Below are 15,541 nucleotides of genomic sequence, written 5' to 3'. Positions count from 1 at the left end.
GTATGATTTTTTTTTTCTTTAGCTTCTGTTGCTCATTTTATCACTAGATAAAGAGGTGTCTCCACTCCTTCTCTTCTCTGGTTTCCACCTCTCCTCTCCTCTTTTCTACTGTGTAGTCATTTGTAAGATTGGGTTCAGAACGGACGTGATGAAATACTGAGAACATTACTGGGGAAATAAGACCAAAGTTGAAAATAACTGCAGTTATCCTGAAAAAGCAAGGAGGCAGTTGGCAGGTGCTCTCTCTCTGTCTCACACTGACATTGGTAAATAAAGTAGCTTGTTGTACAGTATGTTATCAATACTTACTCTGAGACATCTATTATATTTCTGTACAAATTCTGTTTTTTTCCATTTTATAAAAGAAGCCAAAGTTCTCAAATACATAAGTAATATAATAAAACTGTAATAAATGTATATACATATATACTGTGTATAGCACAATGAGCACTGAAGTTTGTAGGAGGCACTAGACTTTCAGATTATTTTGTAACTGATGTCGAACATAGGCCTCAGCAAATTATAGTTGTGAATAACTATAATTTGCGGTTAACTATAATTTAAATGGTAAAAGGTTAAATCATCCGAGAGACTCTTGATTTTCTGCGATGAGAAATCTTGAGTCTCTCGTGAAAATAAACTTAATTTGAAATACAGTTCTACAGTTGGAAGAACCGGCAGCCCCACCCACTGCTGCACTGAATAAACATCAATTAATACCTAATATTTGTTTTAGTTCATTCACATTAGCCTTTGGATGACATAAAGAAAATGGCATGTATTTCCGCCATTTAAGAAATTACCTGGGGCTGTCCTGTACCATTTCATACCTACTTCCTGTTTTACTACTGCCAACTACACACACACACACACACACACACACACACACACACACACACACACACACACACGCTTAACAGTTTCCTCCAGCAGCATGACCTGAGGCTGCTCTGCTCTGTACTTACTAACTGATAAGGGTGTGTGTGTGTGTGTGTGTGTGTGTGTGTGTGTGTGTGTGTGTGTGTGTGTGTGTGTGTGTGTGTGTGTGTGTGTGTGTGTGTGTGTGTGTGTGTGTGTCGAGCTAGCTTACTGAATGTAGTTTGGCCCCACCCTCTTATCACACAGGGAAACAGAGAGAGGGACAGAGAGAAGCAGAAAATAGAGGAAGAGGAATGAAGGAAGAGGGAAAAGCAGAGAGAGAGAAACCTCGAAACTGCATTCGAACCTCAGGAGGTGACTAAGCAGTCAGCCAGGTAACCAGCCAGCCTGCTGTTCAGCCCGTAAGACAACCAGTCAACTACTGGTTGAGATTTTTAGTCAGGAAATCCGTTTGTTAGACAGTCAGTGAACTAATCAGTCAGTCAGGTAGCTGGTCAGATCATTTAGTTAGTTGGTCAATTAGTTCATTGGCCAGTTAATCAGTTATTCAGTCATTTAGCAAAACTTTTAGTTAGTCAGTTAGGCACTTTCTGAGTTTTTCAGTTAATCATTTTTCATCCAGACGTAAATGTGGATGCCAGTCAGTCTGGCAGTTTGTCGATCAGTTAATAATTTAACCATTCAGTTATCCAATAAGTTTAGTTATTCAGTTGGTCAGTTTTTATTAATTTAGTCGGTGGTTAGTTATTACAGCAAGTCAGAGTCATCCATCCATCCCTGCAGCCAGGCATCTCGTCAGCTGGTTGGTGAGGGGAGTGACTTTCTGCTCTGCTGCCTCCAGCTGAATGGTGGTCAGTCATCCGGTCATCCAGTGATCCAGTGATCCAGCCTCCCACCCCGTCAGTCAGTCAGTCAGTCAGACGGTCGTGGGTTTAGATGCAGAGCTGTGAATGAGCTGTGAATGAGCTGTGAATGAGCTGTGAATGAGCTGTGAATGAGCTGTGAATGAGCTGTGAATGAGCTGTGAATGAGCTGTGAATGAGCTGTGAATGAGCTGTGAATGAGCTGTGAATGAGCTGTGAATGAGCTGTGAATGAGCTGTGAATGAGCTGTGAATGAGCTGTGAATGAGCTGTGAATGAGCTGTGAATGAGCTGTGAATGAGCTGTGAATGAGCTGTGAATGAGCTGTGAATGAGCTGTGAATGAGCTGTGAATGAGCTGTGAATGAGCTGTGAATGAGCTGTGAATGAGCTGTGAATGAGCTGTGAATGAGCTGTGAATGAGCTGTGAATGAGCTGTGAATGAGCTGTGAATGAGCTGTGAATGAGCTGTGAATGAGCTGTGAATGAGCTGTGAATGAGCTGTGAATGAGCTGTGAATGAGCTGTGAATGAGCTGTGAATGAGCTGTGAATGAGCTGTGAATGAGCTGTGAATGAGCTGTGAATGAGCTGTGAATGAGCTGTGAATGAGCTGTGAATGAGCTGTGAATGAGCTGTGAATGAGCTGTGAATGAGCTGTGAATGAGCTGTGAATGAGCTGTGAATGAGCTGTGAATGAGCTGTGAATGAGCTGTGAATGAGCTGTGAATGAGCTGTGAATGAGCTGTGAATGAGCTGTGAATGAGCTGTGAATGAGCTGTGAATGAGCTGTGAATGAGCTGTGAATGAGCTGTGAATGAGCTGTGAATGAGCTGTGAATGAGCTGTGAATGAGCTGTGAATGAGCTGTGAATGAGCTGTGAATGAGCTGTGAATGAGCTGTGAATGAGCTGTGAATGAGCTGTGAATGAGCTGTGAATGAGCTGTGAATGAGCTGTGAATGAGCTGTGAATGAGCTGTGAATGAGCTGTGAATGAGCTGTGAATGAGCTGTGAATGAGCTGTGAATGAGCTGTGAATGAGCTGTGAATGAGCTGTGAATGAGCTGTGAATGAGCTGTGAATGAGCTGTGAATGAGCTGTGAATGAGCTGTGAATGAGCTGTGAATGAGCTGTGAATGAGCTGTGAATGAGCTGTGAATGAGCTGTGAATGAGCTGTGAATGAGCTGTGAATGAGCTGTGAATGAGCTGTGAATGAGCTGTGAATGAGCTGTGAATGAGCTGTGAATGAGCTGTGAATGAGCTGTGAATGAGCTGTGAATGAGCTGTGAATGAGCTGTGAATGAGCTGTGAATGAGCTGTGAATGAGCTGTGAATGAGCTGTGAATGAGCTGTGAATGAGCTGTGAATGAGCTGTGAATGAGCTGTGAATGAGCTGTGAATGAGCTGTGAATGAGCTGTGAATGAGCTGTGAATGAGCTGTGAATGAGCTGTGAATGAGCTGTGAATGAGCTGTGAATGAGCTGTGAATGAGCTGTGAATGAGCTGTGAATGAGCTGTGAATGAGCTGTGAATGAGCTGTGAATGAGCTGTGAATGAGCTGTGAATGAGCTGTGAATGAGCTGTGAATGAGCTGTGAATGAGCTGTGAATGAGCTGTGAATGAGCTGTGAATGAGCTGTGAATGAGCTGTGAATGAGCTGTGAATGAGCTGTGAATGAGCTGTGAATGAGCTGTGAATGAGCTGTGAATGAGCTGTGAATGAGCTGTGAATGAGCTGTGAATGAGCTGTGAATGAGCTGTGAATGAGCTGTGAATGAGCTGTGAATGAGCTGTGAATGAGCTGTGAATGAGCTGTGAATGAGCTGTGAATGAGCTGTGAATGAGCTGTGAATGAGCTGTGAATGAGCTGTGAATGAGCTGTGAATGAGCTGTGAATGAGCTGTGAATGAGCTGTGAATGAGCTGTGAATGAGCTGTGAATGAGCTGTGAATGAGCTGTGAATGAGCTGTGAATGAGCTGTGAATGAGCTGTGAATGAGCTGTGAATGAGCTGTGAATGAGCTGTGAATGAGCTGTGAATGAGCTGTGAATGAGCTGTGAATGAGCTGTGAATGAGCTGTGAATGAGCTGTGAATGAGCTGTGAATGAGCTGTGAATGAGCTGTGAATGAGCTGTGAATGAGCTGTGAATGAGCTGTGAATGAGCTGTGAATGAGCTGTGAATGAGCTGTGAATGAGCTGTGAATGAGCTGTGAATGAGCTGTGAATGAGCTGTGAATGAGCTGTGAATGAGCTGTGAATGAGCTGTGAATGAGCTGTGAATGAGCTGTGAATGAGCTGTGAATGAGCTGTGAATGAGCTGTGAATGAGCTGTGAATGAGCTGTGAATGAGCTGTGAATGAGCTGTGAATGAGCTGTGAATGAGCTGTGAATGAGCTGTGAATGAGCTGTGAATGAGCTGTGAATGAGCTGTGAATGAGCTGTGAATGAGCTGTGAATGAGCTGTGAATGAGCTGTGAATGAGCTGTGAATGAGCTGTGAATGAGCTGTGAATGAGCTGTGAATGAGCTGTGAATGAGCTGTGAATGAGCTGTGAATGAGCTGTGAATGAGCTGTGAATGAGCTGTGAATGAGCTGTGAATGAGCTGTGAATGAGCTGTGAATGAGCTGTGAATGAGCTGTGAATGAGCTGTGAATGAGCTGTGAATGAGCTGTGAATGAGCTGTGAATGAGCTGTGAATGAGCTGTGAATGAGCTGTGAATGAGCTGTGAATGAGCTGTGAATGAGCTGTGAATGAGCTGTGAATGAGCTGTGAATGAGCTGTGAATGAGCTGTGAATGAGCTGTGAATGAGCTGTGAATGAGCTGTGAATGAGCTGTGAATGAGCTGTGAATGAGCTGTGAATGAGCTGTGAATGAGCTGTGAATGAGCTGTGAATGAGCTGTGAATGAGCTGTGAATGAGCTGTGAATGAGCTGTGAATGAGCTGTGAATGAGCTGTGAATGAGCTGTGAATGAGCTGTGAATGAGCTGTGAATGAGCTGTGAATGAGCTGTGAATGAGCTGTGAATGAGCTGTGAATGAGCTGTGAATGAGCTGTGAATGAGCTGTGAATGAGCTGTGAATGAGCTGTGAATGAGCTGTGAATGAGCTGTGAATGAGCTGTGAATGAGCTGTGAATGAGCTGTGAATGAGCTGTGAATGAGCTGTGAATGAGCTGTGAATGAGCTGTGAATGAGCTGTGAATGAGCTGTGAATGAGCTGTGAATGAGCTGTGAATGAGCTGTGAATGAGCTGTGAATGAGCTGTGAATGAGCTGTGAATGAGCTGTGAATGAGCTGTGAATGAGCTGTGAATGAGCTGTGAATGAGCTGTGAATGAGCTGTGAATGAGCTGTGAATGAGCTGTGAATGAGCTGTGAATGAGCTGTGAATGAGCTGTGAATGAGCTGTGAATGAGCTGTGAATGAGCTGTGAATGAGCTGTGAATGAGCTGTGAATGAGCTGTGAATGAGCTGTGAATGAGCTGTGAATGAGCTGTGAATGAGCTGTGAATGAGCTGTGAATGAGCTGTGAATGAGCTGTGAATGAGCTGTGAATGAGCTGTGAATGAGCTGTGAATGAGCTGTGAATGAGCTGTGAATGAGCTGTGAATGAGCTGTGAATGTGTACCAAACGACCAATCACTGATCCCCATGATATGTCCCGGTAATACTGATGGGCTGAATGGAGCTTCAAAAATAATACCTCTGATAAAGCTAATTAAAGTTTTACTTTTATTTTCTTAACTTTCATTTTAAAAAAAAAATTGTATGTAAATACAGTAGTTACACTATGACGTCGCTAATATGTAAATTAGTGTATGGCGTCATCTAGAGTCATCTAGCTACTTTGAACTGCCTTTAGCTAGTTTCTGTTGAACATAGAAGGCAACTCTGGCTGGCTAGAGTTGCCTGGTGTCACCAGGCCTCTATAACCAAATATTTTCTGAGGACAAATGGATTAACTTTGCTGTGCCACTGTCTTGTGTGATCAGGGCTTAATACCGGATCGCTGGGGAATTTTTCGCCCAATTTCACAGCGAAAATGCACCACAAACACGGACGCTGTCTATTTTGAGTCAATCATACACTGCTCTGCTGCCGTAAATACTCTAGACCACTGAAAATCGTACCCATCAAATGAACTATTTATTCCTCTTTGAGAAACTTTACACTACAGTGCCCAGCTTTTTTACGAATTGAACCTTTTTTTAAAAATGGAATTAAATATTTGTGAGCCATTTTAAAAGATTTATGTGTTCAGTGGGAACCAGTGGGCTTGGGAGTGCTACAGTCAGGGCAGAGAAATCAGAATGATCTCAGTGACACACTTACACATGTTGGTTTTGGTCTTTTCTTTGGATTTGTTGATGATAACAAAAATGTAGAGTAACATCAGCTATAACCTTGAGGAAACTAATGTAATGTTTTTGTTTTTTTGCCAATGAATCCTTTTAACTTCCTAAAAGCTGATTTTACAAGACATACGTTAATTTACTGTCAAACTCTGACAAGTGTAGAGATGCCAACTCAGGTTGTCAAAAACTAAAACTTTGAACATTTACTTGTTCTCAAGTCAGGTTGAGTCTATTTGATGTGAAGTGTGTTTGATTATCATCCAGATGACACTCTCTCATAGCACTGAACTCTTCCTTAATGTGACTTGTGAACTGGAGTTTAAAGCCTGACATTCGGTGACAGGAGCCTCTTGAACTTTGTGGGAAAAAAACAAAGCCCATCAGGTTTGTTTAAACAGTATTATCTTCACACTAGTTTGACTAAAGAGATGGAACAGTGTCATTTAAACTGTCTTTTAAAGCTTGTAAGATGGATGTGTGTCTGCTCACGTATCAGAGGCATTTCCTCTTTCATGATTTACAGATTATAAGGTAAATATTTGACTATGGCATGTCTGTATAAAACTGAAAACACAGACACCAGTTTTGAAAAATAAAAATCACGAGTGTGTTTGTTTTTAGTGTGTGAAACCCCCTGTGGTAATGAAAAACCGGTATCTTGTTACGTTCACCTTTTATGATTAAATAATGTGTGTTTGCTTTTATAAAATAGACATTGAGGTCTAAGTAGATCTAAATGGAGGCTTTAAAAAGAACATTAAAAAAAAATTTTTTTTCTTGATTCCATAGCTTTAAAAAATAACATGTTTAGTTCTGTTCTCAGTACTTTGGCTATAAAATGACCTACTTACTTACACCACCAACCTTCATTCACTTTCTGAATAATACCACTTAGAACAGACCAGCTTTTTATCAAAGCTAGGCCTACTCTCTCTATAACGTGGTTTTATAAAGGTTTTAAAAGACCAACATTTTTAGACTTGGCTTAAAAAAAATTTAAAACTCTGAAAACTCTGAAAACTGTTTAATACATATCTATCAGTAAAGCATAAGATGGACAGAGTGAAGCAGTAGCAGATGTTTCAGCTTTATTTATTTTCAAACAACATGTTTTACAACTGAAATAATTCACATGAATTGGGAGAAGTCATTTCTTACACTCATATCCCCCTCTCCTCTCTGTGTCTGTCTATAACGAGTCAGCCATGTGACATATTACAAGTGTAAAACTCCCTTCTCTTTATCCATAGTGGAGGACAGTGATGCAAGTGTTTGTGCATGAAAAAGGCATTGTATAGTGGAAAATGTATACTATTTATTTTATTTTATAGTATGGTCCCGCTACGCTTTAAAATCTCCATTATGAGCTGACCGCATGACTGTGTTTTCTTCTTTCTTCTCCTCTGTTCGCCGTCAGTATTCAGACTGTGACCCTGTGTGTTTGTGGTTAAATCCTCTGTTTACCTGATACTGGATTTTCAGTGATATTGTGGACAGTGCGGCGTGTAAGCCATTTCCTGTGGGTAGTAAGTACTATATATTATAGAAAAATGAGTCCAGTGGGCCACAGAGTAGGATAACAGCATCTCTAGCTTCACGTCTGCAGCACAGCTGTCACTGATTCTATTTTACGGAGGCAAATGATAGCTGTAATACTTAGAATCTTATAGTAGCAACTCAAATACCTTATTCTGAAATACAATTACTACTGGCATGTTAATGTTGAAATTGAAATCCAGCTGAAATTATATTAACTGAAATACTTCACTTTGAAAATTGATATTTAGGTCGATTGATTTGTCCTATTATTCATCACCTCTTTGAATTTGCTGGTAGGTCACACGGTGGAAAAATTTGGATAGAAACTTAAAAGTGTCCACTATTCAAAAAATTTAACTCGGGTTGCTGAAATGATTGAAAAATTCAAATCAGCCAAAAATGAAGATGAAAAAATCCAACTTGTACATCTGGGCTATGAAGGATACTTTCCCCTCCAGATGCCATTCAGACTCAATTGTTTATTCTTGGTAGCGCAGAATTTAAAGTTTTGGTCTTGGTGTCTGATTCTTGAGCAGCCTGATTGTTTCACTTGACTTGAATTTTAAGATCACAATCTGAATTTGAACAACTTGAAAATAAGATTTCATCCAAATGAAGTAACAAAGAGCGAAACACATTTTTTAGAAGATGGGGAATTGGTGTGTTCAGTAGTAAATTTCATAATTAGGAATACAGTTGCTTCTAAGATTGAAATTGTTCATGAACGTAATTTGTTTCCTTGATGTTTAACATAGTTTGGACTTTTACCAAGGAAACCTCGAAGCTTGTATTGTCTGTGCTTTACTTCATCTGGATGTTACTGAATTGTCATATCAGTGTGAATTTTCCGATGTATTTTGATACACTTTGGCTAAAATAAGAAAATCTATCATTTCATCGCATAGTTAAAGATAAGATAAGATAAACACTTATGGTAATAAAAACTGGATCAGAAAAGGAAACCATTAATTGGACTGAGAGGAAGTAACTCAGATGATGATAAATGTGAATGAAATTGTGGCAAAAGGGTAGACTTTTTTACTCAACACCGAATACTTCATCTTGGTATACAGACCTCAGTTTTCATCGACTGTAAAAAAAAAATTACTTTGTACTTTTCCTCATCTTCTCCATAAAGAAGAAGTAGAAAGGGGCAAACTGATTTTAACCCACAAATAACGATGCTGTGTAACAATGATGTGTAAAGATGATAAAAAATGCATATACTATAACAGTGAAGCAGCGAGGCCGAATCATTTTGCGGACCCAGTAAACACCAGAGAGCAGAGTGGGTGCGTTGGCTGATTATGATGCTGTGTGTTTCGGTCATGTCCTGGGGGGAACAACAGGACCACAAATTCAGTCAGCTGACTGATCACATGACCTCCAACTCAACGAGCAATGAAGCAAAGTAGATTGAAGAGATGAGTAGACTACAGAAGAGCGGAGGAAACTATGAGACAAATACGAGACAAATGTGCTGAACAGAGCAGAGTGGAAATGGGTGGGTCAGAGAGAGGCTGAGTAAAGTAGAAGCAGAGTAGAACAGATAATAGATGTTTTTTAAATGAAGACATTTTACTCATCCCACACAAGCGTACACCAGCTCTATCTTTGGTGTTTGTAGTTACACCTGTGCTGTTGTTAAAGTTATTAGTTATTCGCTTTCTGTGCTATCAGTGACGTTCCTTACACCTGTCCTGTCATTAATGTTACTAGTCACATGTCCGGTATCATTCCCGTAGCAATTTCCCATTTGCTATCTTTAACATTATTAATTACACATATGCGGTCGCATAGAGTTTTTCCTTGGGTTGGGTTCTGAAAGCCAGTTCCATTATGGATCTGGTTCCATCTTGGCAGATTACCCACATTTGCACAGCTCCTAGATTAATCTCTTATCACTTCTATTGTCCCTCTTCATTCACTGGTATTTATATTTATGCAGCCAAAGATTGGTGAATGTGACATGGTATAATAGCCATAATGTGTTGGTATACTGAAAAATAATAGAATCAGCTTTGGGTAAAAAGTTCTTCTCCTAAACCCTTCACATTACAACTCAGCAGTTTGTTGTGTACAAGTCTGAAGCTGTTAAATGTAAGCAGGTTAAACTGAAAACATAAGGAATGTTGGAGTCAGGAGACCAGCAGGTTGCAGCACAATGCTCGGTTGTATCTCTCCACATTAGTTTGAACGCAGTGTTCTGTTCTGATTTGTATTTGATCAGGTTTCATGTGGCTGATGGTAATAGAATTAAGGTCCTGCACTTGAAGGGTTTTTTTATTATTACTATCAGGACAGGAAGAGCTTTGCAATTGGAATTTGGTGATTGTTTTTTAAAGTGTGACTTGCTAATGCCTCCTTTGTTTTTAGTGACTTCCTATCAGTCTCCATTTTTGCTTACTTTGCTGTTGGGTTCTTCTGCAGTGCGATTCTGTTGTGTAGTTTGGTACTGCTGGTGATTCTGTACACCAGCAGTACACCAGCACACCCATGGACGCACTGCCAAAAGTGCTATATGATTAGATATCATACAGTGAAGGGAAAAGAACGTGACCAAAACAAAACGGGTTGACATTTGAACCCACTTCAAATGTAATGCTGCCGAGAGAAAAAGTGAGCGTGTAGTATTTTCAGAAGAGAAGCCTTAAGACTGCGAAAACCACTGACAAGAAAACCGCAAACCTGAAGAGACACCTTAAGACACACCACACAGAAACTGAGGTAACCTAATGTTAGGATGTTTAATGACGTTACTTTACTGCCAAAGCCATGTCAAGCCAACTACTAAAGGCGGTGGTGAAACATTATCTATTAGCATCTCACAACAACGGGACATTGCTACATTGCTTGAAGATGGAGATTTAGTCTCACTGAAAGTCAGTAGCCCAGTAACCTTTTGCCTAAGACAAGTTTGTTTTGTTTTGGTGTATTAAATGTGCTATCCATGTTAAAGCACACACAACCTTTTGCCATTCACACTTCCGGTCTTGTGAAATTTGAATGGGTCCATGATAGCTAACTGGGTCTATTTGCAACATTTACTGGTTATTAAAATGCACAACAGACAATGTAGAAGATTGTTTTGGGCCTGAAGAAAGTCTGTTTTGCAGTATCCAGCTGTCTAGTGCTTAGCTTGTTCTGTGTGCAAAGAGTTTCCATATATTTTCTTTACAAATGTATTCAAATGGTAGTGTACAATATTTTATAACTACTTGCTGTATTTACACAATCTAGTACAGCACTACCACTAACGTCTACAAAACTGCAGAAAATATCAACACCGTTCAGGCACAGTCCTGACAGCTGAACATTTATTGCAGGGCTGTTGTACAATTTTCATTTTGGTTGTGAGGGGTTTTCTTTTTTCTGGTTGCTTTCTGGTTGACTGAGTTAGATTGCATTCAATTTTCTTATTGTTTTAGCAAATTATCTTTTAGTTTTCTCTCCAGACTTAATCGTGAAACTCAGCTGGATGAACTCTCGTTTGAAAGCAGTTTGCTGATGTTTGACTGAAATGCTCATTCTTGCGCTCGACTAAACTAGACTAAAATGTTTAGTGTTTATGTTTTTCCAGAGTTTCAGTTGATTAAAAATGGAAAAATATGATTAAATTTAACATGGACTTTTTATCTCAGGACTAAGAATAAGACTAAATCTAAAGATATGTGACAAAATTAACACTAAACCACAGACAGAACAGCAAAACATATTATTTAGATGGAAATGTCACAGCTTTTTACTGCAATACTGTAACCACAATCTGTTCAGCTACTGGTCATTATGTGTAGTTGTTCTTATGTCCTTATCTGTCAGCATGAAATTGAAGAAATAAGACACAAATAGGCAATTTTATTGGCTATTGGCGATGAAATACACCTTGAATTTAAGTACTGTATTAGCATTTTAAGCACTCTTTCCTTTACCTTTAATTTTTTGTGATCTGTGTGTGATTTAAGAATATTCCACATGAGTTCATTAGAGAGTTGTTTGTTTTATTGGTACAGTTGGTGAATTCTGTTGCTGAACACATTGTCCAAAGGGGTGATCCACCTACAAATGGTCATTTGGTGTCTGCTTCTATCTTAAATTAGACATTTAAGCTTAAGTGAAACTTAAACTTAACTTAACTTAACTTATAACATGAATGTGCACAGAAGATAAACTTCTTCTCAGCAACTATTGGATTAAGTGCCATGAAATTTTGAACAGACATTCATTGTTCCCTGAGAATGGCCTCTACTTGTTGACTTGATCTGCCAGCATGGTTGGAGAAGATGGTGCTACACGAATGGTCATGGGCTCATCAAAATAATTAAAATTTACCCTCTAGAATCCAAGAACATCTACAGGAAATATCATGACAATCTTGACAGTAGTTTAAGGATAGTTTGCTTTGGAATCAAATGCTAGATGGTTGAAAAGACCAATGTTCCCAACGCTACCATTTTCTCACTTGACAGCTGATTGTTATGTGCATTAATAAATGATAACCCCTAACTCCCAAATAACTGAAATAAAAAACCTGTGTTCTACTACTTTTTCATAATATCCCAGTGAACTCCAGAACTCCAGATTTGATCCCCCAACCCTGCCAGTGTTAGTGCTGCTGTACAAGCCTGACTCCTGCTCTTTGATCTCCTGGTCCCTCCTTTTCTGCCTCGCAGTATGCCTATATCCATGCTGACCTTTCAGATCTCTGTGGTCCCATTTAAAAACCAATTTAACATACTGGACAGAAGCCAGAGTAACCAGATGAGTAAGACCTTTCATCAAGATCACACTATACATGTGCAAAACAATGTGTGGATAAAACGTCATCTGTTTGCATATGCAGAGGATGGCTTATTCATGTAGCTATAATAATAACTAATAGTAGTAACTGCAGTTTTTGTAAAGAGAAGATGTACCCACCAGGTCACGCAGCTGCTGCTCAGTTTCGCTTTGGTTTTTCTGCTGTGTCGTCTCAAATGTGCTTTGCTAAGTGGGTCTGACATGCTGAAAGGTTTTGGACAATCTGAGGGGTAAACCCAGAGGACATGTGGACAAATGAGATAATCAGGGGTCAATCTTCATTCATGTTAGCGGTTATTGATCGTTGACTCTGGAGACTAGATTGGTAACGACAACAAAGGTCCTCAGCAGAGTCCACAGAACAGATGGAAACAAATCAGTTGTTTGATCTGTTTAAAATGATGCAGGGGCCACAGCAGTCAAACATAAAAGTTTCTGACCAATGTCTGCTGACCTTTTATACATTATATATAATTATGAAAGAGGTTTTTAACAACAGTTTGAGGGGATATGTCTGAAATACTTAGGACTTGGCATTATCCAACCTTTAATGATGGCCAGCTGTCAGCTGGCATCAAATTTCTGCTCAGATCTGTAATCTTTACTTATTCTTTGTTCAAATAATTTCTGATTTGTATCATGATTTTGCTCATTTTTGAACATTATTCGTTGTTTCAAATCCCATTTTCTGCAATATACATTCAATGTATGCATAATAACTCTTTATATAGTATTTTTCATTGTAAGTGGTGCAGGGGAACAATATCTCGCACAAAAGCTGTGAAACAGCCGTAGAAAAAGGCAGTGTAATTGTCAACAAGCTCTTCTTCTTTGGTCTTCCTCTTTTGTTGTATTTCTGACAGAGTAGCTGTTCAAGGCTGCTCCCAGAGGTCATTACTTGTATAATTTCTAACAGAACTCTTTGACCTGTATTATTAAAACGCATTTACCATCGCCACCAGTAACCACAGGTGTCATCAAATTAAGCAGGACTGAAATCTGTAACTTGCAACTTTAAATGAAAAACGGTTCATAAAGAAGAATATGTTCATATTTTTCCATGGTGTCAGTAAGGTGTCAAAGAAGAAAAAATATTGCTTTGGTATTAGTGCCAAATCTCAGGTATCAGATCCTAGACATTACATTTAAGCCTGCTCAGTACTTGAAACATTGAGGTTTTGGACTAATTTTTAAGTTTATATAATGTAACTGGTTTAGTTTAATCAAAGGTTTATGATTTGCTCGCAATGAAGAAACTTTCTCGAATGAAAACTTCTCTACCAGTGGAAAACCTTTTGTCACGATTTGAGTTAAATTTTGATATCCCCACGCACCATTTAAAGTCGAACTCCGTCAGCGTGTTGTCCTGTCTCTTTTGTATAAAGGCCTGGTCACACCACTTCAATCTGCGCAGCTTTTGGCTAGTTGGTTAACTGCTGTACGTGGCAAGCTAACAGCCAACCTGCTAGCTGGCCAGGCTGGTCAGTCACAATACCTCCCAGAGATTTTATTTTTCTCTACTGTTCTCTTTACTCCCCCATGGCGGCTGTGGCTCAGGAGGTAGAGCGGCTCGTCTACTAACCAGAAGGTTGTGTGTGTGAATGGGTGAATGTGGCAGTAATGTAAAGCGCTTTGAGTCGTCGATAGGACTAGAAATTTTGTTCATCATTTCACACCATTTCAATCAGTACAGAGTTATTGAATGGGAAAAACAAGGTACTCGTAACAAGTTTGCTAAGTGACAGTTAACAAGCTTGATAGGTTGTTAGCTTAGCTTGGTCGCTAACTGGTGTTCACACAGTCTATTCAAGATATCTATTTCTACCATTGATTCCTGTCTCATATCTGTCTGCAAACCATTCCTCATTTGTGAATTAGTTAATACTCCAACGGAGGAGGGTTACATAAAAGTGGAATGTGCAATAGAAGCTATAGTGATCGCTTCCTTTATTTTGGGCTCTTCATTCCTTGAAAGGTCAGCACTGTCAGACAGCTTGCTATTGGTGAAAAGCTCGCATTCGCGGCTAAGAGTTTAACTTGAACAAAAAACTTTGCTTGGATATACTTGAACCCTGCAAGTAAATTCACTAATCGTGAATGTTGGTTTAAATGCATGTGTGGCCAGGCCTTAATCCTTTAAAACAGGTTTCTCATTTTATTTCTTCTCATTATTTGCATTTAAAGACATGATGCTCATTTCACACGATTTAAAGGATACTGTGGTGCTTTGAGTAGTCTTCAGGATTTAAGTGTTAAAGATATTTTACGTGTCTTTGGGAACTATTTAAACCACAGTGAGCATTTTCAGTGAGAAGAGACAAATTAATCCTTTCAGTGTAATCAATAATTAACACAGCAAATCCCAGACTGCTATCAATTCCCTGCTGCTTTTAGCAGCACAAAGGAAATCTTTAAAAACGTCACATTTTTCTGTACAGAATAGTGTTGTTAGATTTAAAAACTCAGCTAAAAAACATGTTACTGATTATGTTGAAACCTTTAACTGATGGGTTGTTGGTAATCTTGCCTGAAAAATCCTTGAAAATCTGTTTGCCTCCTGTCATTTAAACTGTGTAAACATGTTGTTGTGCAGCTCCAAACAGAAAGCTCTTTTTTTGCGCAGCGCCTTCTGGTCTTATGAGAGTAAATGTAATTTGGAAATATAACTTGGATTTGGATAAAAAAACATATTAAGTGATATGAATTATTTATTGATTGATTTAAATTCAGTTTGCATTATGTGTAAGGATCTAATGACCCCAAAGGTACAACACCCTTGTTTTCATCAACTGTAATATGTAGATAAATGAGTATTATAGTGCATCAAAAAGTTCAGGCTGTTGTTACTGACTCACTCTCTCAGTATTGACATATAGCGCATAGATCTAATATTGGATTAAAAACTATTTCATGAAAAAGCAATGAATAATTGTCTTTCTTCCTTTGCCCCTCTTCCACTCTTTTTCTCCAGCCTGAATTATTTAGGGTTGAGACACCTCTCCCAAAACTGTGGTGAATGTGGTGTGGACAAATGCATTGTTCTGCTGAGTTTTGCAAAACATTGTTAAAAGCCTATGCTGCAATTGGCACACTATTTAGTACTGCACCTT

At 39.4% G+C, this 15,541-nt stretch overlaps 1 protein-coding gene across 2 annotated transcripts in view; it reads left to right on the top strand.

Moving 5' to 3' along the window:
* Positions 1-15,541, top strand: part of rab27b (RAB27B, member RAS oncogene family) — a 66,764-nt gene that overhangs the window by 30,137 nt on the left and 21,086 nt on the right. Inside the window, exon 1 of one of the 2 annotated variants that reach the window (XM_040156499.1) lies at positions 6,388-6,479. The exons of the other annotated variant lie outside the window; for it this stretch is intronic. The gene's annotated coding sequence lies outside the window, so the exon portion shown is untranslated. Of the gene's footprint in view, positions 1-6,387; positions 6,480-15,541 lie in introns of those variants that run through there. 2 annotated transcript variants of the gene reach the window in all.

This window comes from Xiphias gladius, chromosome 20 (genome assembly GCF_016859285.1).
Source record: "Xiphias gladius isolate SHS-SW01 ecotype Sanya breed wild chromosome 20, ASM1685928v1, whole genome shotgun sequence".
NCBI lineage: Eukaryota > Metazoa > Chordata > Actinopteri > Istiophoriformes > Xiphiidae > Xiphias > Xiphias gladius.
The sequence above is the reverse complement of the archived record's forward strand: the minus strand, read 5'-3'. Positions and strand labels throughout refer to the sequence as shown.